We start from the raw sequence: 24,248 nt of genomic DNA on the forward strand, positions 1-24,248 counted from the left end.
TTGTGTTGCCTTCAAACAGACTTCTTGCAACATGGAGCCAAGATGTATACGATAAGTTGTCGTCAGGATCCAGTGGACTGTAGAGAAAGCATAGTAAGTGCTCAAAAAAAACCAGAACTATCTCTCTTCTCCAGAAGTCCGTGGTGGAGCCATGGCCAGCATGCAACTCTAAACCACTTCCTCCATGTAAGGATGGCCTGATCATAGACATGTTTGATCGGGGGTCTTAAAACTTCAACCCAGGCAAGGTCAGCTTCTAAAATCCAGCTTCAAGCCTTCCTGTTCCCTTTTACCACACTGAGCCCAACAACCCCGGGGCCCTTTTGAGCAAGACAGTGAGATTCAGTGACTGCTGTGGGCTCCATTCTGGAGTTTAAGATAGATGCACAGAAGCACACAGTATGAGCAAGCGCAGGGAGGGCTTGGGGCTGTGAGTCCTGAACGTAGGCAGCTTACAGAGCGAAGATTACACGAGTCAAAGATCAGGAAACCCAACAATGTCAGCAGTGGGGGATTGGTGTTGGAAAGGCACGTCAGGATAGAAATGACAGCAGGGCGGAGGCTCGGCTACCAGCACCTGAGACTTCTCCCCTACCCCAGGGGCAAGATGACACTCAGGGTAAAATACAAAGAAGACTGATCATCAGCTGGCTGGAGTCATGAGGACCCAGGAAGAAGTTAGAGGAGGCAACCAAGTTGAACGATGGAGTGTCCCAATAATGAATTTTCATTAGAGGAGGCAAGCTGGGCTGTGAACCTCAGCAGCAGCCACACCACCTTAGATGCAGGCACCGGTACCCAGGGCAGGGACGGGCTAATCTGTGAAGGAAGGGTGGGAGTCGGAGGCTGTGGTCAGAGCAGGCTAAAGAACACCTGGCCCTCAGACCAAAACCCAATGAGCTCATCCTCTCTAGAAGGGAAAGTCAGGGGGCCAAGGACCTTTAAAAGAGCCCCCCCCCCCCGCCGCTGCTGCCAATACCACAACAAATGCAGAAGGACTCTAGCCCCCTTGCTCTCCCAACCTGAGGAAGACACCCAGTTGGCTTCACTGAAAAAGTATTACCAGGTGGAACACAGGAGCCCAACAGAGAGAGCAGCAAGACACAGGGACCATGTTTGTTCTCTGCAACCTCCATCTCTGCTTCTATACCACATCCCTTTTCTTCTTCTCTCCTCTGCTCCCATTTCCCATCTCCCCCCCCCCCTTTCTAGGACCCTCGAGCCCATGTCTCCATGCCAAAATCCCAGTGACTGGAAGAGGATTTCATGCCTGTTCTCTGAGGCAAACCCCATCAGAACTCCAGGAAGGAACGAGTACCTCCTTCACAGGCCATAGAGTAGGTCTGTAGTGATGGGAGTGGCGGGCTGCATTCCTGCCCTGCTCGCGTGGCACCCGACTAGCTTTACCCGAAATAACAACACACAAATTGTATTCTTTTAAACACTGCCTGGCCCATTAATTCCAGCCTCTTTCTCACATCTTGACTAACCCATATCTAATAATCTGTGTAGCACCACAAAGTGGTGCCTTACCAGGTAGATTCTAGCGTGTGTCCATCTTGGGCTGGAGCTTCATCGCATCTGGCATCTCTCTGAGGAGAGGCACGGCAGTCTGCTCTAACTTAGGAGAGGCGTAGCATCTAACTGATCCTTCTACCTCACTTCCTCTTCCTGTTCTGTCTACTCCACCCACCTAAGGGGCGGTCTATCAAATGGGCCAGGCAGTTTCTTTATTAGCCAATGAAATCAACTCAAACAGAAGACTCTCCCACATCAGTAGGTCCACTCCTGCTTCAATGTGATGTCTGTAGTTTGGGTGAGGAATGGCCCCTGACCAGGCTAGGGATGTTGGGAGCAGTGGACCCTTTTAGAGGCAGGTCCTAGTAGGAGGTTTGGGGTCACTGCAGTGTGTACTCAATTGAGATTATGGGTCTAGGCCCACACCATGCACTCCCTCTGCCTCCTCTGCTGTGCACCCCAGGACTAAGTGATCACGGACTGAAACCCTGAAAACTATTAGCTGAAATAAACATCTATCGGGTGATATAAAAACTGCCTTGAGTGTTTTCCTATTGTGATGGAAGTCTGACACCCGGTACAAGGCTTAGCCTGCCAGGCCCACCCACCTCCGACTCCCCTCAGGATCTTCTTGGAGCTGTGCTGAGTCCCCAGCCTCAGGCTCCACCCATGAGTCCTCACCCAGGAATCTAGACTCTAATCCTCAGGCCTTGCCACCTTCATGCCATCTGGGTTCTCCCTGAGCTCTCCCTGACCCCCGATCCCACGCGGTAGGTAAATAATCAGATCTTGCGCTCTTAGCCTGCTGTCCCTCAAGGTCTCCAAGGAGGATGGGTGGAGGGTGTTGAGAACCACGCCAGAAAGATCCACGGCAGGAACTGAGAGGGGATGCTCTGACACTTCGGGTGTGGCCACCCTGGGTCAATGGCTCAGCCTGATAGAATAGGCTGTCTGAGCCTACTGAGCTTGGGGACAAGGGCAGGTTTGAATGGTCTATGTGGGAAACTCATCAGCAGACAGGGCCTGCCCTCTTGCCTGCCTTTGTTTTGGATTGGAGCATCTTCTAACTCAAGGGACCTGAGTCAGAGAGAGAGAGAGAGAGGAGAACATGTAGGTCTGTGGGTCCCTTCCAGGGAGAGCTCAGTCAAGTTGGGCACCAGCCCTGTTGTACACTTGTCTCAGTACCCTCCCTTGCTTGCCCCTCCCTGTCTCTGGCCTAGTCAGTTCCCTAAAGAACATAGGGAGCCCCTTCCTGACTCTGCTTTCAAGGACCTAGCCATGCCAATGAACTGACGTCACAGCCCGCGGAGGCCATGGCCATGCACAGGAGAGAGGCCTAAGTTGAGGACAAGAGGACCAAGCCAATGATTTGTAGGTCCGCAGATGGGAAGCCTTGACTCTTCACTCCGGGATGGCATGTCTGTAAGGCAGAACGGGTGTCAGTGAGATGTAATAACTAGGAAACCAGGGTTTTTCTGGCCTCTAGGGTGGTGACTGGAGCAGCTAGTGAGAGATACGGGAGCCTAGATGGCTGCCCCCTTTTTATCCTTGAGGTATCCTATACCCAGAATCCTTTTTTGCTCTATGACCCCAGGCAGAAGCTAAGGAGACATGAAGTCCCCAGCTGCCAACCTCAGAAGCAAATGGCACCTGGCCTGGGGAGATGTCAAGTGACCCCGGTGGAATTCAGGGCTCCACTTGGGATCTACAGACATATGGAGCCCATGCCTCAGCTTTCCCCTCCCTACTTCTTCCCACCCTCTTCCACTCCTTCCTTCTTCCCTGTCTCCACTGCAGAACTCAGCGAGTTCTTCAAGCCTGAAAAGGAAGCCCAAGTCCACTCTTTGGGTGTCAAGAAACTATGTGACCTTATGCAACTCACACAGTTGGCTCAACACCTTATAACTGCACCCAGACACAGCCCTGGCCACTACAACGAGGCAGTGTAATCAAGTGTGAGCTGTTAGCCTCACAAGGACTCCAGCTCAGATAGATACTTCATGCTCCCACCAGACTCTGGGTCACCCCCAAGATCTTCATAGTAACAACATGAGGTGTACACTGCATATAGGAACCCAAGAACAATCCAAGAAGACTATGCCCATGACCACAGTGTGGGCCAAGCCACCAGGAAATCCCACCCTGGCTGGCCCTGCACCCTGCTGTCTGAATAGCTAACAATCCATTGCCTTACCTCAATGGCGTTTAAGTCTGAGATGTCCGTGAAACCCCACCCAGTGGCCCTGGGACTGACTGACTGAGTTTCCTCATGCTGTGAACTGCTAGCATGTCTGTGAGTGCAGCTGCCTTTCTTGACTTGACCTAAGGAGCTGGAAGACAAGATGGCCCAGGGTCCTGACACAGGACACATCGCCCTGGCACGGTACGCACCGTACGCATCCTCTGTACCCATCAGGGCTGCTAGGAGGAGAAGGCGCTGAGCATTAATAGGAGCTTAGTGTGGCTGCATTAAGGGAGCAAGCTGTGGGCGGCGGCCTCAGCGCGCTCTCTCTCTGTGTCCCAGGCACTTTTTGTATAGGGCCATACGATGTTTCCACTCCGTTCTCTGACATCGCTATGTTGGCAATGCCTTTTACACCCCAGGAGCGTAAGAAATATCCGCCAATGTGTCCCTTGAATTCTTTTACCGTTTGCCTTGTGTTCTACTTATCTCTTTAAACCATCTGGAGTTTATTTCACTATGAGGTAAGAATCTAACTTTAGGATGGGGCTATTTTTTTTTCCGCTAAAAAACCTTAACGACTTATGCTGGTGACATTTATTGCACAATCCATCTTTCCCACACGGATTTAATCTTCTCTTTTCATGTAACGAACGCGGACTGTCTTGAGTCATTTCTGAATGGTCTTTTTTGCTGGTCTGTGAGCATTGCCTCTCTTTCTCCGCTACGATCCAGAATTGGTTCTCCTTTTTTTTTCTTTTTTAAGAGTTGTGTCTATGCGTAATTACGTGTATGCGCATGCGTTGTGGGGAGGGTGGTTAACCATGGCGGCCAGAAGAGAGTGCTGGATCCCTGCAGCAGGTGGTTGAGAGCCGCCATGTGGTGAGTGCTGGGAACTGAACTCTGGTCCCCTTGGGATTGCATACTCTCAACTGCTGAACATTTTATCTATCCAGCCTTGGTCACCCTTGGGCATGCATCTAAGACAGTGTTTCTCAACCTGTGGGTCACGATTCCTCTTGAGGGTAAACGACCCTTTCACAAGAGTCAATTCTCAGATATCCTGCATATCCGATATTTATATTACAAGTCATAACAGTAGCAACATTACAGTTATGAATTAGCCATGAAATAATTTTACGGTTGGGGGTCACCACCACGTGAGGAACTGTGTGAAAGGGCTGCAGCATTAGGAAGGTTGAGAACCCCTGTTCTAAGAAAACATAACATCACCTTACCCCCAAATGGACTCTTGGAGAGTTAGCTCACGGGTCACCCACAGAGCGTAGCTTGGGAACCCTAGTGTATGTAAGTGAGCTCCTCTCCCAGGAGTGTGGGCTGCTTTGTGAAATCGTTCATTCAGACACCAGACAAAGGTTATTCCCCCCCCCCCCCGGGCCCAAAATCCCCCTTCCTGTTATTCGTATAATCTCCTCCCTGAGCATTCTGGAGGTCTCAGGCTCACCCTCCACTCACTGTGGGAACTTCCAGAAGGATCCATTTTGCCCTTTACTGAATCTAAGGTTTAGCATACGCTCCCACCTCAAAGGCATACACTCCTCAGCCCAGGCCCCTTTCACCTCCGCTGCCTCTTGCCTGCCCTTCCCACCTCTGTTGCTTGTTATTCTAATTTCATTTAACTTTTTCTTGGAGTCTGAGACTATAGAGCAGAGCCCCGTTTAGCCGTGGCCTCTGCTAGGCGGTTGTCCCAGCATCACAGTGGCTTCTGCTGCACAGGGTCACACTGCCTCCCCTGGACCATGACCCCAGCCTTACATCTGGACACCTGGCCACTGAAGCCCTCCTCCCTGACTCAACTGACTTCTGAAATCTCCCAGCTTCTGGGTACTGGTCCTCTCCACTCCCCCAGGGTGTTATTTGCAGGAGACAACATCCCAGGTGCTTCCACATCCCAGGCCTCCTGGCACCGGTCACATTGACCCCATTCAGGCTTTTCCTGACTATGACTCCTAAAAGTTCTCTAAACTGCAGCCAGTCCCATCAGCCTCACTCTAGCGGGTCATTTCTCAGCAGAGGCGTGAGTCAGAAGAGTTCAACCTGTGTCTTCAAATTCACACTTCTGAAGACATGAAAACGGACTGGGAGCCTCCCGAACCTCTCATTCACATGCCCTCCTCCATTTCAACACCACCAAATGCTTTAATTCTAGTCTCTTCTCTTGCCCAAGGACACCACACCCAGCAAGAGAAGTAACCAGAAAAGCACCAGCGGTGTCAGAATGGCCTCATGGGAAATGGGGATGGCAGGCACAGACGCCTCAGTGATGGAGGAGAGTTATCTGTCTATGTTTCTTTCATTGGTTAATTAATAAAGAAAACTGCCTTGGCCCTTTAAGAGACAGAAAATTAGGTAGGTGGAGTGGACAGAACAGAATTGTGGGAACAAGGAAGTAGAGTGGGGGAGACGCTTCAGGCAGTCGCGATAGTGAGTCTCCATGCTTCTCCTCTCCGAGATGGACGCAGGTTAAGATCTCTCCTGGTAAGGCACCCCTCGTGGTGCTATATAAATTACTAAATATGGGTTAAAGCAAGATATGAGAATTAGCCAATAAGAGGCTGAAACTATGGGCCAGGCAGTGTTTTAAAAGAATACAGTTTCCGTGTAATTATTTCGGGTGTAAAGCTAGCCGGCGGCCGGGTGGCGGGACGCAGCCCCACCGCTTCCCACTACACCTCAGTGCTTTTGAAGGTAAAGAGGCACCATTCCTCACCAAGGGCTAGGGAGCTGAGGAGACCCGGGGGGGGGGGGGGGGAATGAGCAGATACAGAGGATAAGCACCTGCAGGGGGTGTGATGCCACAGCAGATCAGAGGGTACCAGCAGGCAGTGAGAGGAGGGTTGGACTTCTGCTGCTATGATGCAGCCTTGAACTCTTTGGGGGCAAAAGGAAGCCTGCACCCCTGCTTTCACCTGCCCCGGAGGACCTCACCACCCCCGAGGCAGCACTGAATCTTGGATCTGCGAGTGACTTGTAGAACAGGAAGTGTCCTATTAATCAGGTGATTTTTGTCACCTTCCAGCTTGCTTTGTCAAATGGTGTTGGCTAATGTATTATCCATTTGTTACTATAATGCAGTCCCTTAAGCAGACGACTCTATGAAGAAGACGGGTTCACTCGGAGCACAGTTCTGGAGGATGAAGGGCATAGTGTTGGTCCCTGCCCAGCTCTGGAAAGAGCCTCGCGATGAATGAGGCCACTGTGGTGCACGCAACAGTAAGGTTAAGGGGGTGACGGGAAGCCAGAGCAAAGAGGGCCAGGCCTGCTCCTCTGTAACAACCTCTCGTGAGGGTTAAGCAGGATCCCAGACATACCCCCCATCAAGCCCTTCCCAGGCAGGTGCCTCAGTCACCTCCGTGACCCATTATCCCCTAGCGTGCTTTGCTGAGAAACACACTTCCAACACATGAGCCCTGGAGGGACAGGTTATACCCAGCCTCCAGCAAGTAGCCATGCCCTGCCAGTCCCTCCACCGGGCCCGTTCATGGTTAGTGTCTTTCTCACTGCCACGTCACTGTCATAACCCCACTTACCTACCTATCTGCCAGGGAACATTTGCCTGCATTATCTAATCCATCCCTCATGGAGTCCCATGAGATACTTAGACATAGATCACTCTGGGCAACATGCGTTTCACAGATAAAGGAACAACGCCTGGGCCCAAGGCTTGGATGCTTCTTCCACGAGGGGAGGTAGCTTGTCCAAGCTCACGAAGCCAAAAAGGGCTGCATCATGTTTGGATGTGAGCTCCGTGTCGTCCCCCACACTCCACTCCTCAACTGAAGTCTAGAAGGAATGAGAGGCCTCAACAGGCTATAGCTAGAGTCACAGCAGAGAGAATGGGACCAGCAGGACAGAGGGCAGAACACAAGGAATACCCACACTCCAGGCCCGTGTCCAGGCAGGATTCCTGCATGGCCAGCTCACTGTGTCCATTTGATCCCAGGTTATGAGATCGCAGATCCAGCAACCATTATAGCATGCGCTGAGCAAAGGGCACAGGAATAGAGGTAGAGCAAGGAACACTGCTGATAGAGGGCAAGGACAGCTAGCAGTACCTGACTTCCAATCAGTCAAAACCCACAGGACATTCTGATGCATGCTTTGACGCTGAATATCTGTCCCCAATATTGTCAGGCAGCGCACATTCTCTTCCAGTTCCTATGAGTTAATAAAACTTCTACTTTTTTATGTAATGGAGAACAAATGAGCTGACAACCCTGGAAAGATTCTCTGCTCTCTGGGAGGGAAGGCGCCTGGCCAGCCCACCTCACTTCTGGGGAGGCAGCCCCGTTTGGAGGCCGCAGCAGTGGCCTTGCTTAGGGACCCAGGCATGGCCTGAAGCCCAGGCTGCTGGCTGATGAGATGCTGCTGGACTTAGGTACCAATAAGGAAGTCAGGAGATAGGAGGGCCCTAGAGGCCATCTTTGACTGTCAATTATGTAAAGAACAAGCCAGAAAGGGGGCAAGGCATGGCATCTCCCAGTTCCTCCCTCTCTCTTTCGTCTCTCCTCCCCTTCCCAGTGTCTCAGGACACTGCAGTCACTGTCACCAGCAATCTTCACCTAAAACCGATCCTTGCTCCATGAAATGCCAGCACACTGTGGATGGGTGTTTCTATCAAACACCACTGTCTACTCGCCCCTTGAATCCAACGTCCAGCCCCTGAACTGTTGACACTTCTGGCTCTCTAGTCTGAAGGATGCTGAGCCGGGCTGAGTCTTTCCATAGAACCCTGCCTTTCTGGGCCTATGGCACTCCTCAAGCTCATCTCTTGAGGCAGATATGGCTTCTGAGGTCATTCAGTTTGTCAGCGCATTTCTAGCCCCACAGCAGCTCCCTCTCGTGTCTCTCCTTCATTTTCAGCACCACCAGCTTCCCTTAGCCAGTGTCAAGCAGGGGCAGGGACAACTCCAGTCCTTAATGTGTGTCATGTGTGTCATTGTCTATAAGGAACTGCTTGTTCCTCCATGGAGAGGAGTCCTTTTTGGTACCTTCCCTGCCCAACAGCCCAAGAAACTTATCAATAGGCTCCAGGGGGTTAGAGTCCCTTTCCCCACAATGCCTGTCCTGTGATCCCAGCCCCGCTCGACCTGGTGCATGTGGAGGTCTACCCAGGGCAGCTGTGGGGCCACCGAAAGCCCAGAGCTGTAGAGAACGTGGTCCCTGGGATCTCCCCTCGAGGCTGCACGTAGGCCTCGAACTCACAGGTAAAAATGCATTGTCCTTATTCACAGCCTCAGCCCTCACCGACCTGCAAGGAGAGAAAATGAAATGGCGGGGGGCGAGACCTCTCCAGTCCAGAGAACGTATCAGGAGACTCACGGCCATCCTGTTCAACTCCTGACCTGGAGGGGAAGTCCCAGGCAGATTCTTCACGATTAATCCTATTCAACTCTTGCAAAGCGATGACAACAGAACTCAGCTTATGATCTCATTTATCACCCGCCCTGTCACTAAAATATGAGATGCAAATGCCCCACCTAAATATTTGAAGAGAAGCCAGTGAGCACCGAGGATAAATTCCCTCTTTAGCAGCACTGGCTAGAGAAACCATCCCTACGGGGTGCTCTCGGGGCCCGGCCACCCCTCGTGTCAGCTGGGGTTTGCTACAGAGCAAGTGAAGAAATGGACAGGATTCAGACTTTTGTCCTGGGACTCCATCTCCTCCGAAGCCCACACGAAGGCACGCACTCCATCACGACATGCGTGGTAAGAGATGAAAGTGATGAGCTCAGGCTAGCGTCCGAGAACAAAAGTGGCAATTGTTTGCTGGAGGGAAGGAAGCATTTGTGAGCTTTTAAAACTCTGAAAAAGTGAAAATAAACATTTGGGTGATTCACGGATGAGTCATGGTAAACCGCCTGCCTGACCGCTGCCAGGTGGATGCTGGCTGCACTGACTTGGGCTAGCCCACGTTCCTGCCCTGGGTTCTGAGCTAACTCTCAAACCGGCTGATCTAGGAATGACAGTGGCGGATACACACAGGACACCAGGTGTCTGTGTGCAGCCCTGCGCTGTGCCCAGTTTACACAGGAAGGAAGAGGCTGGGCGATGACGGGATTCCTAGGGAAGAAACTGTGGTTGGTGTGCTTTCTTTCTCCAGCAACAGAACTGGACTAGCCGGGCATTCAGGATGGAACATTCTGGATTGATCTGGGGAGGACCACAGCACCACCAGTGTGGAATGACCCAGCTTGAAAGCATCTAGCGAACAACAAGCACCCAGACTTGTAACTTGGCAGAGGCAACTGGTGTCTGCTTCCCTGGTCCCCACTGCCGCCTACTAGAAGAGCCTGTGGCTCTGTCTTAAGGCTTTGTCTACAAAGGACAATGGGACCAGAGGATCAGGGAGTTGAGGGCCCTGGAACAGCCCTCCCAGGAACTGGTAGAAAGCTGGTATATATATATATACACACATATGGCACAGTTCCCTCTGCCTTGCTAATTCTAAGGTACATTCCAAAGCAGGCCGTTATACCCAGGGGGAACGGGCCCTGCTGTCCCCAGAAGTCACTGCCAACCCTTCTGTTAGTTTTCTTTCCATCTCACATGACATTCACTGGCAGCGCTTTCTGGAATAACCATTTGTGTTGGATCTTTGTCTCAGAGTCTGTGTGGTGTTTGAATAAGAATGGCCTCCATAGGCTCATAGATTTAAATGCTTAGTCACCAGGGAATGGAACTACTTGAAAGGATTAGAAGGATTAGGCGGTGTGACCTGTTGGAAAAAGTGTGTCACTGGGAGTGGCCTGTGAGGTTTCAAAAACCCATGCCAGGCCTAGGTTCTCTCTGCCTACTGATCAGGACATAGCCCTCAGCTACTGCACCAATGCCATATCTGCCTGGGCCACCATGCTCCCCACCGTGATGGTAACAGACTAACCCTCTGAAACTGTAAGCAAGCCTCTAATTAAAAGCCTTCTTTCATAAGAGTTGCCTTGGCCATGTGGTCTCTTCACAGCAATAGAACAGTGACTGAGACAGTCTGCTCTTTGGGATAGCCCACTTGAAAAGAAGGTGTGTATGGTGTTTGGGTCAGTAGAGAGAAGGGGAAGAGAACATGGTTCTCGCCTCTGGAACCTCAGACTCTAAACCTGGGGAAAGCAGAGAGGCTGACAGGCAGCAATGTGAAGCTCAGGCCCAGATCAACTAAGCAGCCTCTGACCATGCCCAGAGGGGCCTGCTTCAGGCGTGGTATGACCCTCAGGGATCTCCATGAGCCTCTGACAGCCAACCAGTTATGCAGAAACTTGAATCTCAGTGACCACTGTCTGTGAAACCCTAACAGCCACTGGCTAGACTCCTGACTCAGGTAGACTCTCAGTCTTTTGGGTTCTGAATGGCACTTCTGTGTGAGTAAGCATTAAGCACGCGGTCACGGCGATGTTTCAGGCCCACAGGAAACACACGGTTACTTACCACATGGCATTTAGTAGCTAACATGCATACATAAAGTTAAGCTCTGCTCTCTGTCTTGAGCTAAAAATCGTTTCAGTTGTGATTAAAATGGTAAGCATTAAACCAAAGTGAAATTACAGAAGTCCTAAAAAGAAACGTTAGTTAAATCCACATACAACCATAAGATGGGTGAATAATTTCCCAAGTGGCCTCAATGACAAAAGCTATATAAAGAGAGAATGCACACAAATCTGCTTTATAAGCAACAAGATAAAAAAAAAAAGGAAGAGGTCAAGGCGGGCACGTGTTTGCAGCCAGGATGGGCACAAGGCTTGCTTGCACAGTATCAAGTTCAAGGCAGAGTGTGTCGATATACTGACAACATCTTAAAAGCAGTAGGTCGTGAGATAAAGACTGTAACTATCCACGCTGTGTAAAATGGAGAACATATACTCATTCTAGTTATTGAAGAAGGCCATATCTTATTTCCCCTCACAAAGAAAAGAAAATGTGAGCAGTGGGGCTGGGGGAAAGGCTCACGGGATAAAGTGTTAACCTCACAAGCATGAGGATCTGAGCGTGACCCGCAGAACTCACAAACAAAAGCCAAGTATGGTGGCACAGGCTTATAATCCCAGTACTGGGAGTTGGAGACCCGTGGACCCCTGGAGCTCGCTGGCCAGACTAGTCTACTCAGAGGACTCCAGGCCAGGGGCAAACCCTTTCTCCAAAAATTAAGGTAGAGAAGTACTGGGCAGCAGAGACATCAGATTGACCTGTATCCTCTACACAGATACGCACATACATGCACATGCAACTGCACCCACATGATCACACACACACACACAAACACACACACACACACACACACACACACACACACACACACACACACTGCAAAGAAAAGGCACAGCTACCCAGAAACCTGGACAGGAGCGTCATTGAGCTGAAGACTTGAGATGCACATACACCACCAATTTCCAAGGGACCCCCACCCCCCACTCCATGAATTCTCCTCTAGCAAGTAAGTACTCCTCCTCCTGACATGTAAAAGCTATGTCAGGAAGACGCTAACTACAGGAGTGTTTTCAAGGACAAGACGTTAGCTAGAAACATGAATTTGATGGAATGAACTAAGGCGAATCAAACTGTAGGAGTTTCTACAGTTGTGAAAAATAACACTGAGCCAACGCAGGAATTTGTATAGCAAATGTTCACAAAGGGAAGGAAGCTGAAATCAGAACTTAAGTGTAGGGGGCTCGAGGCATAAACGTGGAGATGCTCGGATACTCCCCAGTGTACTCCCATAAAGTCTAACTTTAATAAGGGTATATAATAAGGGTAGAAAAAAATCAATCCCAGATATTTCATTTTAAATAAAATGATTAAACATAAATCATTTACGCATTCAAGTAAGACAGAAAGGGATAAGTCTTCCCATTTGAAAAAAAAAACTAAAAAGAAAGAAAATCATAGGATATGTAGAAAATAAATTAAGAAATTATGAAAGAGAACCACACCAATAATAAATAAAGCCATGTGTTCTCAGAAAGAGCAATAAACAGAAAAGCTGGGGAAAGCGTGCGTGTGCTCTGTGGTCCCTATGGTGTTTAAAAGCATAGAAAGCACCAGAAGTAAACCAGCCAAGACATTAGATGCCACATCTGGGCTTGTGTTCAGATAACTTTTTCTATAATTTTAAAACTTTCATTTATTTTCCAAATATTCTCTAATGGATATGGGTTCGGTTACCATAAAACTGATCCCGAAAAGCCACACAGAGGGAAGGAGATTGTGAGCAGGACAGTTTTAAGTGGAAAATGTTGACAGGAAATGATGCTTAAAGGGAGTGAGGTGAAATCTCAGATCAGCAAGGGTGGAGCTGTGGGCTCAGCCAACCCAGTTCTGCTCTGCATCGTGCCCTGGACCCTCAGAAGTTATGTGAGAAAACAGCAAACAGAAGTTACCCAAAGGTTGGGGACCCCGAGCCTGGCAGAGAGAAGGGCTCATGAATCCCAGACACTGAGGGAAACTGTCCATGAACAAGGGAAGAGAGGATGTGGACTCAACAGCGGGACGGAAGGTGGAGACACCCCTTTCTTGGAGTTGTCTCTGTGTGCATTTCAAGTCCCTTCCTTTTTAATTAGCACATTAATTTCCTGACAAGGGGTTTATTCAAGTTGCATGCTGTCTCTCAGATCTTCCAGGTATGTTGAGTCAAGTGCTACAGACACTCCTCAGAGTGCAGTAATCAAAGTGCTGAATTTTAAGATGTGTCGGGGTTTCCAAACTTTAATGGGGAAAGCTCCGGTGGAATATCCACCTCCCCCTACACTGCAGAAGAGAACAAAAAAACGCAGGCGATCCAATGGGGGGGGGGAGTTCAAGATACTTAGCAAAGTCCTATTTTCATGTAGCCTTTGGTGTCCCCACAACTCCTCCTCTAAGACAGATCTGAAGGGCACACTAAGAAAGACATGCTTATATAAAGGTGTAAAACCGATCACCGTGACTCTGGTTACTATGGTGAAATGTGGCAGGCAGCACAAAGGAGCTTAAAGGGGAGCTGGGGAACTAAACTGTGGTAGATCCATAGATGGAGTAGCATACAACTATAAAAAGCAAAGGAATGTCTTTGTGGTAATAAGGTGTGGACATACTTAGGAGATATATATGGTGTGGATATATTTAGGATATACTGTTGAATTAAAAACCCAAGATCTCGGCACTAGAGAAATGGCTCAGAGGTTTACAGCGATTGTTGCTCTTGCAGAGGACCTCATTCAGTTCCCAGCATCCACAGAAGTTGGCTCATGATAACTCCAGCTCCAGGGGATGCACTGCTCTCTTCTGGTACCCACATGCACACATAAACACAGAAATAAAATTTTTAAATCTTTTCTAAAAACCAAGATAGGTTCAAAATGTCATTATGGTGGTTTGAATGAGAATGTGCAATTTAGGCACGTGATTCTGAGCACTCTGTCACCGGCTGGCGGCACTGTATGGGAGGGCTTAGAAGGTACAGCATAGTTCGAAGAAGTATGTGACTGGGACAGGCTTTGAAAGCTTGTTCCCTCTGCTTCTGTGAGCAGCTCAAGCTGTGACCTTTCCACATCCGGTTCCTGCCGCAATACCTGCTGCCAGGTCTGCTACTTGCAATCCAATTCAATACAATAGCAACAAATACAATTTTAAAAAAATGTGTAAGTGTGTATTCAACTTCTAAATGAGAGGAGAGAGAAAACATGAAGTCAAAATCACCTGCAGCAGGGAGAAGCAAGGGACTGTAGTGATGTCTCTGAAAATCACACAGCTTCGCAGACCTGATGATCCCTTAATAATAAGCACCATCATTGTCCCACACAGTCGTGTGATGTGCTGGCTATGTAGCCCAGGGCGAAGCCAGGAGCTGTTTTGGAATGCTGTCTGTCACACCGAACCCCAACACATACTTAGCATCTACCCTACCCTTATAGATGCCCTGAGGTTGAGAAGAACCTCAGCCATCAGAGAGGTCCGCACCCTGGCCCTCCACCTGGTGCATTTGACCTTGGTGCTGGCCCCGCAAGCAGGTTCTGCTCAGCCGCAGCCTAACCAGTCCTCTGCTCTGCCTTCTTGGTTTGCCTCAAGTGTTTAGCATTTCCAGCTTTTTCCTCCACCTGCGAGAACCCTGTGGAAATTATTCTTAATGGTCCATGAACAGATCAAGGCCCAGCCAGGCTCAGATGTCTGCAGTTGCTGTGTTCTAATTTATTGGCAATATGTCGAGTAATGTTTTCCTCATTGTTTCCTAGTTCGGGCTCTTTACCAGATGAAAAGTGGCCAAAGACAGTTATTAATTAAATAAAAAGGCAGCAACCAAATGTAAAGGGCCCAGAATGCTAGGTGGAAGGGAGCCGGTTGTTACCTTTTTATGTATGCATTCATTTTCAACGCCCATGCGCAACTAACTTCTGGTTTCGTCTCCTATTCAAATGATTCTTTGAACTTGTTTTCCTTCTAAAAGCACCCCGAACAAACCCCTATTAACTCATGAGTCACAGCACGCTCATTAAAGAGAAACCGTGGAAAGCAAATTGAATCCATTTCCCACTCTGAAGAGGAAAGGGTGAAAGGGCCACGGACTCGGCGGTCCATCCATGATGCCACCCTCCCCTCTTCAGACAGCTCTCTGAACCCCTGGCATCCTGGGGGCAGACAGAACAAAAGACGTTCTTGAAAAAACTCCTTATGTGACAGGTAAAGTGAGCAGGGCGTGTTGGGGTATCATTATCAACATCGCAGGACTCCAGAATGGTTTGTATGGGGGCTCCGGATCCCGAGGGGCTCCCCCTTGGCCCCTGGAACAGGGCCAGTGAAACCAATCAAAAGCATGTCCAGCCCACGTGTGGTTCCTGAAGAGGCTGTTGCTAACGGAAATGCGCAGTGACGTAAATTGGGCAGACGCTCATGTGTTACTGTTTTGAACAAAGACAGAACATGTGTCTTTGCTTTGCCCCCTGTGGGAGAATCTTTTGCGTGAATGTGCTGAGCTTCAACCCTGGCAATCCTCTGTAGGACGGGACGAGTGGGGGAGGGGAGCTTCTGGAACCTTCTCTCCTGAGGCTGAGTACTCTCGCTGCCAAGGGGAGCTGAGAGACCCCTACCTAACTGCCTGGGCAGGCTTTTCTGTTCCTGCTGACCTGAAGACCAGTTGTCTCTTTACTTAGCAGAGAGCTGGTGAGGTTTCATACGTTATTCAAATCGTTTTTGAAGCTTGAAAAGAATTTGCAAGTGATCCGTGGCCTACATGAGGGTATTTTTTGTATTGCAATATAGAAAAATTGTCAAAGTTTATGAGTTTTGTAAATGTGAGCTTTTAAATATTTCACATCTAAACTCAGGTCTGTCAACCTTAATGCTATCAATACTTGGTGGGGTGTCACACAATTCTTTGTTGTGTGACTGTCCTGGGCATTTTTGTAGATGTTTGCAGCACCCCTGGCAGAGGGGCATTGCTAAAACACACAATGCTACGCCAGATGTGGTAGCTCATGCCTTTAATTTCAGCAGTTGGGCAGTTGAGACAGGCAGATCTCTATGAGTTCGAGGTCAGCCTGGTCTCAAAACAAACAGATAGCGTACAACAACTATAACCATCACTAACATCTCCAGACACCACCCCGTGTCTCCTACGGATGAAACCACCGTGGCAAGCACTCAGTCAAACACTGGCTATATATTGCAGATTGCAAAATACACAGTACCTGCTGTCTTCCGGAGCCAGGAAGCCCTCAAAGAAGCCACCCAGTAAAGGCACCCACCAGTTACCACCAAGCACATTTCTATAGTTCCAATTAGAGACTCTTCCCCCAAGGCAAAGCTGCTCCAGAGCCCAGCAGCCTGAGGACCAATCCAAGCCTACAGTCAACTCCTGCCCAGCACAGACTGTTGTGGATGGAAAAAGGATGCTCATAGCAGGCAGCGTGGGGCAAGGAGAGCAGAGGCCACACATGATGCAAGCATGTGGCCTACCTGCAAAGCTTTCTCTCTGCGAACTCTGCTTCCTGGTGCTGGTTCTTTACATTAATTACGGTAATAATGTCACAGTATAGAAAATTTGGAAAGCACATAAAAGCACAAGGAGACACAAAAACATCTTACCCCCCATCTTACCTTCAAAGAAATTGCTCTTGATAGATGCACATACTGGGGTCCAGATGATGCTCGGTGTGCATTTTTGCCTTGTTAAGGGTCCATTTGTCTTGCTTTAAGATTCTGTGTTGAAGCCTCTTCCTCCATTGAGAGACCACTGTGGAAGTAAAATGGATTATAATTTAATTAACCATCCAAGTATAAGAGACACAAGACAAAGTGTTTTTTCCAGTTTTTGCAGATAGTCTTCATGCCTGTAACATACATAGTTCACTGCACATTAAAAGCTAAGTTGGCCCCGGGAGCCGTACTGTCTTGGCAGTAGTAACCTGTTCCCTAAAAATCTAAACTCCACTAGCAGAAGAATGTCTGCTCATAAAACTTTTCCTGCAGTTAGATACCATTGCTCTTCATGAGCAAAACTGTTACCAGTTTCTATCTCAATTTGCATTTCTTTATTAGGGAGTTTTAGTTAAAAGTCCTCTTCAACAGATGTCTGTCTTTGACCTTGTCCAGGTGTTTTGGACTTCCTTCTATCTAATACCCATGTGTGTCCTCCTCTTAATAATTTACTGTACACAGGGTTGGACAGATTGCTCAGTGGGTAAGAGCACTTGCTGCTCTTGCTGTGGACCCTAAGTTTCCCAGCATCCAAGTCAAACAGCGCACAACCACCTGTACCTCCAGTTCCAGGGCGTAGGACGCCATCTTCTGGCCTCTGTGGGTACTGCACTCACACAGACACATCTGCACAGAAATCAAAATAAATCTTTAGGAGCTGGAGAAATGATTCAGCAGTTAGGAACCCCAGATGTTCTTCTGGAGGACCTGGGTCCATTTCCCAGCACCCACATGGAGACCCACACCTGTCTATGGCTCCAACTCCAGGGGATCAGACACCCTTATGCAGACATACTTGCAGGCAAAAACACTAATGTACATGAAGTAAAATAAACAAATCATTAAATAATTAAAAATCTTTTCAAAATCTTAATAATAAAATAATAATAACAGTAATAATGTCTTGTTTAAGGCTCATTTATAACCTTCTTTTTATCCAGATACACAATTAAACACGAATTTGTCCAAGGGTTTTAGTGCCCACCTGGACATAGTGAGCTTTTAAATGAGGCACCAAAGACTCCAGAGAAACCCTGTCTCAAAAATCAAAAAAAAAGAAGAAAGAAAGTATGACATCGTTGAGAAAATCCTGCCCCTAGGGCAGTTCAGAGAACCAAAGCACAGGAGAACTCATACTTAACGGAAGAAGGAGAAACGGGACAATTAGAAATGAACTTTAAATCATTGGCGTTTATGGCAACCGAAGGCATAGCAGCCATTATGGGGGAGTAGACATGTGAGGTTGGAGAAAAGATCCTCCTGGAGCCCTGCCACTGGAAATCACACCACTGGGGTAACAGCCAAAAATTATAAAGGAGCTGGCTTATAGTGTGTGGCAGAAACGACTAAAGAGAGAATCGATGAATCAGAACACAAGCCTGAGGATCTCACTCAGGAAGCCACATAGAAACGAAGAACGCAGAGACATAAGGGAGTGATTGAATCACTTTGAGATATATATATATATATATATATATATATATATATATATATATATGGAGTTACAGCAGAAAAAGAAAGCAAATTGCATGAAGACGATTCAGTACAACTGCGGAGAATTACCCCATAACCGAAGAACCAGTCTTGATGTTGAGGATGTCCACTTATAGATGAGAAGGGCAAAATTTTACAAAGGATTTCAGATCACACATCGGATGAGGAGAGAGAGAAGACATTGCTGAATACCAGTGAGAAAGAACAATGAGTGTCAGGCTGCCCCGAAGCCTGGAGCCTGCAGTTTGGAGAGGCTAATGAAAACCAGCAGCTAACCTAGAACTCCATGCTGGGGTCAGCTGCTGTGGACACAGCCAGCCACACAGAGACTGGGGACACCTCTGACTCAGCTGCCAGGAGGGTTTCACTTTTGCCTGTATGCAGACCATCAGAGCACAGCGATTACCTGGATCCTAGAGCATGTGATCTGACCAGGCTGGGGTGGAGAACATCCTAAAATGAAGATAACTTTGGCATCTCCTGGCATAGAGAGCCCTTCACTGAGCTCCACCCCCATAAAAAGCAGTAAGAGTAGGTATGGTAACATCTAGTAGAGGAAGCCATAGTCCATGGTCCCATCTGAACGTCAGATGATGCCAGAATCAACGTGCGTTAGAACTTCATTAAACACAAATAATGATCTGAACAATGTTGGGTACCGGTATTCTAATTAGTGAGGAAGGAAGACGAGAAGATCAGATCCTTCTAGACTCTTGCCTTCACTCAGAGTAAAGTGAAAAATGCATGAGGTCACGTGTTTGAAAGCTACAGGTGACCTTTGGAAGAATAAAGACTTAGCTCTCAACTGGTGAGTATGGAAATAAAGATGAGTCTAGCAAAGCTAAATAAAAAAAAAAACAAAGAAGTCAATAGAAAAATTAAGACAAAATAGCAGAAAACAAAACAGGTCATGAATGTTGATGGGGATCCCAAGCAAAGAGGAGCGATGAGTGGGGCCAATGAGGGAAAGGGAGGCCAGAGGAACAAAGTGTGTTATATACATGTACAAGATGTCACCATGAAACCCGTGGTTTTATGTAAATGCTTTTTGTTGTTTGTATGTTTCTTTGAAACAGGTCGCTCTATTATATAGCTTTGGCCGTCCTGAAACCCACTATGTAGACCAGACTGGCCTTGAACTCACAGGGATACCTCTACCTCCCTAGTCCTGGGATTGAAGGTGTGTGCACCACCATGCCCATCCTTGTTATGTGCTTTTAAAAAGCATGAAAGAAAAATCTAGATGTATCAGTAATCACGATGTCAATAAATTAGATCCCCATTTCTAAAGACAGTGTTTTAACTACCACAGCTCCTAAAATTGAAGTTTTTCCTTTGATTGAAATGAATGTGGAATCCTAAACGAAGCATCAGAAGCATCAAAAGAAACACGGCACGCCAAGGGTCAGCGGTGGGGCTTGCGCATGCTCAAGAACACCGCGAGAAAGAACACATGTGGAACCTGGGTCGAGTGGAAGTGCTGCTCTGAGCTCAGTTCTCCTGAGCAGCAACAGAAAAGGCGAAGGTCCTGGAACATCAGAACTCACTGAGTGGACCCTGAGGTCCAGACATGGAGACAGAGGGTGAGGAGGGAATGGACCCCGAAGGCACAGCACACGAGGGAACATGAGCGTCAGTGACTGGATGCCAGGGTGCCCCATGAGAAAGCCAGGGGCAACAGCTGCTAGGCCCTCAGATCACCTACACCCGCACCTCCCTGGCCTTTCGTCACAGGCTCCATCCCTGAAGACCGGAAGCTCTGTTTACAGCTGCACTAGACGGAGAGACCCGGAAGCCTGTGGCTCTCCACCCACGAGGCTCCGCAGATGGGTAAGGATGGCAATCTTTAAAAGGTGTTAAGTGAAAGCTTGGGCTGCATGTAACAGATTTCCGAGCTGAGATTTGTTTGAGTTCAGTTGGTAATGTGAAAGTCGGGTGTGAGTCAAGCCCTTGCCTAATCCCATAGTTGTGATAGGCCACGACCAATGAACGCACTTAAAAAGGCAGGGAACAAACAGAGTCCCACTTAACCTGTCATTGGAACACTCCACATTTTGCTATAGAATACTTAGCCCTATGCACTCTAGGAGAGACACACCCTACACACAGGGAAACTGGAGGGAGGGGGGTGAAGATAAAGAGCATAAAACATGTACTCGGTTATCAAACAAAAGAATCCTGAATGGCTTTATGTATATTATATCAAACAGATTTCAGGGCAAGAAGTGTGGTTAGAGATGAAAAAGATCAAAGAGGTAACCCTAGGGAGACTGGCAGCCCCCAGCCCACGCACATCTCAAAAACGGAGGCAGCTGTAGGAAGACAGCCAGTCTATGGGCCGAGCAAGGGGTTCGGTTACACTCTCCTTGCTAACAGATGAATTAAGCTTTCAAAGTACCCAGAAGAACAGAAAATATTGAAACCCCAAAATGTGTGTTATTATGCCTCTCACAAATAGACATTCTTTCAAACGCACATATAATACTTTTTTTTTTTAAATTGGCCACATACATAGGGGATCAGAGAGGAAGTCTTGAAAAAAAAATCCCAAGATTTGAAAATATGCAGTCAACAATGAATTTAGAAATAAAAGTTCAAAGCCAGCTAAAATGTACCCGTACATTTGGAAACCAAATAACACCGTTAAATAATTCATGGGTCTGGAAGAAATTGTAATGGAGATTATGAACATTGAGAACTAAGTCACAATGAAGGAACTATGCAAAACAACTGTGGAGTGCAGACCAGGGGCATCTTATAGGGAACTTAACAGGAAATACACATGAGCATTAGGAAACGAGACTATTTTAAATCAATGAGGGAAGAATTTAGAAAGCTAGAGGGATAAGTAAGAATAAAACAAAAAAACAGAAAATAGAATTATTGAAAAAGTAAATAAAAATTAGAATATAGAAACAAAACAAGAGTGTATTCCTTGCAAAGGACTAACTTTAAAAACAAACCTTTTTGGTTGAGCATATTAGAAATTAGTTATCAATAAACAAAAATAAACAAATGACCTGGGACCAATATACTCGAAATAGTATATACGCTTGACAATTTTCTTTTAAAAACTCAAATCTTGAAGCTTCTATGTCAGCTGCTCTTTCCAGGGACTAGAAAAAGATGAAAAAAACCATCCCTACCACAAGCTAAGCTCCCTCTAGCAGCAAAGCCTATGACGGGAGAGGGGAAGAAAGGAAGAGCGGGCTCCACAATCCCAAACAAGGGCAAGGGAGAGAGAGAGCTCAGCCAGCAAACGTGCTTCCCACCAAGTCTGATGATCTGAGTTCACTCCATGGGACCCACAGGGCGAAAGGCAAGAACCCAGTCCCTCACGCTGTACTCTGACCTCCACACGTGCACCATGGCGTGTCTACATACCCGCTAGCAAGAATCAACCCGAGAGAATTTGAAACAAAATCCCAAACGCGATAGTAGCTAGTATCTTCCTAAGATTCGCGGGACACTATAAATCCTGGTGGAGATGTACCAAGGAATCCAACCATGGCTCCACATTAAAGAATCCAGTGCGATGATACAACTAGGAGTGAAAACAGATCAAGAAAAACCGCTTGATGATCTAAGCGGATGCAAAGCAAATGCCTGACAAAAGCAAGCATCCATTACTGATGAGCGGGACGTTTTTTTTGAAAAGTGGGAATAGAGAGCAGTTTCTCCCTCCACTACGAGACAGCAAACGCAAACCTCCGAGAGATATTCTGGTGGGGTGGTTACATGTTCTCCTAAAAATTCCATTTGCCCCCCAGGGAAAAGACAGATCTCAATGCTTTAAAAAGTTCTCGAAAGACCAAAGGAAAGGGGCAGTGCGGAGCTGTTCCCAATGAGACGGGGCCTGAAGGGTTGACAGCTAAATGCAACGTGCGACTTTTTATCTTTCCTGTGGGGCAAGAGAAGGAACCCAGGGTTTCGCACATGTTCAACAAATGTTCCATTCCTGAGCCAACTCCCCGGTTCCACTGTGTGGTTTTTGATTGGTTTCTGAATCAAGAAAAAAAAAAAAAGGCCCACAGTACAGGATCTTATGGAAGAACAGTTGGCAAAATCTGAATATCTGTCACATAACTGATGGCAGTGCCATCAATGCTAATTTTCCTGGGTTTAGCTGTGTCCTAAATGACCTCATTCTTAGTAACTGAAATGCATAGGATGAAACAGCACGAGGTCTGTAAATTATTTGTAACGCGATTAGTAAAAACCCAGAGATAGATATCGGGGTTCAACGTTCAACCTGAAGGTCAGAAAAAGCAGAGCAGCCAGCCACTGGCTCTTACCTCTACCTCAGACGGAAATGGCGATCCTGCCTCCAGGGGTCCTCAGAAGGAGACTGTGTCTGAGAGCTGTCTCCTTCCGTCTTATAATCCTCTCTAGTGCTGGGATTAAAGGTGTGTGTCACCACTGCCTGGCCTGTATTACTTACCTGACCTTCAGGCAAGCTTTATTTATTAAAACACAAATAACATACCACTATAACTATTCTTCAGTGGCTTAGAAATAGTGATAAAGAATAAAGTGACCAAACGTTAACAACTGTTGACAAAAGGCAAACCGCTTAGGCCGGGTGGCGGTGGCGCACGCCTTTAATCCCAGCACTCGGGAGGCAGAGGCAGGCGGATCTCTGTGAGTTCGAGACCAGCCTGGTCTACAAGAGCTAGTTCCAGGACAGGCTCCAAAGCCACAGAGAAACCCTGTCTCGAAAAACCAAAAAAAAAAAAAAAAAAAAAAGGCAAACCGCTTATAGGTGTTCGTTCATTCTGTATCTTTTCTGAGCTTTGGCTCATAATAAAAAGCTGGGAGATAGATGCCTTTCTAGCTTTATTTTGTACATATCTGGTGCTGGGAATTGAACTGGGGGCCTTGTGTGTGCTAGGCAAATACTTATGCATGCTAGGCAAGCACTTGTGCATGCTAGGCAAGTACTTGTGCATGCTAGGCAATACTTGTGCATGCTAGACAAGCATTTGTGCATGCTAGGCAAGCACTTGTGCATGCTAGGCAAGTACTCGTGCATGCTAGGCAATACTTGTGCATGCTAGACAAGCACTTGTGCATGCTAGGCAAGCACTCGTGCATGCTAGGCAAGTACTCGTGCATGCTAGGCAAGTACTCGTGAATGCTAGGCAAAGACTTGTGCATGCTAGGCAATACTTGTGCATGCTAGGCAAGTACTCGTGCATGCTAGGCAATACTTGTGCATGCTAGGCAAGTACTCGTGCATGCTAGGGAAGTACTGTGTCACTGAGCCCAGCCCTTGCCTTCTGTTTACTTATCCAAAAGCAGGGTCTGACTATGCCTTGAAGTCACTCTGTACCTAAGGAAGTCTTTGGAATTAAGATCCTCCTGCCTCAGCCTTCCAGGTAGCGGGGACTACAGACCTTCACTTAAACTATAAAGGGGGAAAGCGGAGAAATTCTTGCTGGCCCTGGATTCACACAGTTCTAAAATTACAGCCAATGCAATGAGACAAGAAAAATACGTAAGGCACATGCAAGGTATAAAAGAAATTATTTTTTTGTATACATCATGACAATATACACAAGAAAAAAATCTTAAGAATACAAAATAACTTACTAGCTTCTTCTACAGGAGCAGTTACCAGGCCAGTGCTATGGAACTCCCAACTCACTGTTCAAGCAGGGGAGAAGCCAGAAGGGACCAGTCTAAACCTGTGTTAGAGATCTGCATTAAGAAGAGCAGCATGCTTTCCCACAGGGTACAGAGCAGACTTACAACAGCGAACAGCATGCTGGCAAACAGGAAGACACCCAACCACGAAGACATTGTTTCTCCACAAGATCATTAACTGCCCTTCCCAGTAGAAGTCCAGCGCTTTCCTGGGCTTGTGAAAGTTGCTCTT

General features: G+C 47.6%; 1 long non-coding RNA gene across 6 annotated transcripts in view; it reads right to left on the bottom strand.

Annotated features, from left to right (window-relative positions):
• The window catches only part of LOC119820323, a 72,074-nt gene that overhangs the window by 42,112 nt on the left and 5,714 nt on the right, over positions 1-24,248 (bottom strand). For 4 of the 6 annotated variants that reach the window (XR_005286479.1, XR_005286480.2, XR_005286482.2 and 1 more), the window contains exons 2-3: positions 23,963-24,057; positions 16,778-16,913 (exon numbers count right to left, since the gene is read on the bottom strand). This is a non-coding gene — a long non-coding RNA (uncharacterized LOC119820323). Of the gene's footprint in view, positions 1-16,777; positions 16,914-17,437; positions 17,504-23,962; positions 24,058-24,248 lie in introns of all 6 variants that reach the window. The other 2 variants (XR_005286478.2, XR_005286481.2) reach the window with 2 other exon arrangements.

Source organism: Arvicola amphibius, chromosome 8, assembly GCF_903992535.2.
Source record: "Arvicola amphibius chromosome 8, mArvAmp1.2, whole genome shotgun sequence".
NCBI classification, from domain to species: domain Eukaryota; kingdom Metazoa; phylum Chordata; class Mammalia; order Rodentia; family Cricetidae; genus Arvicola; species Arvicola amphibius.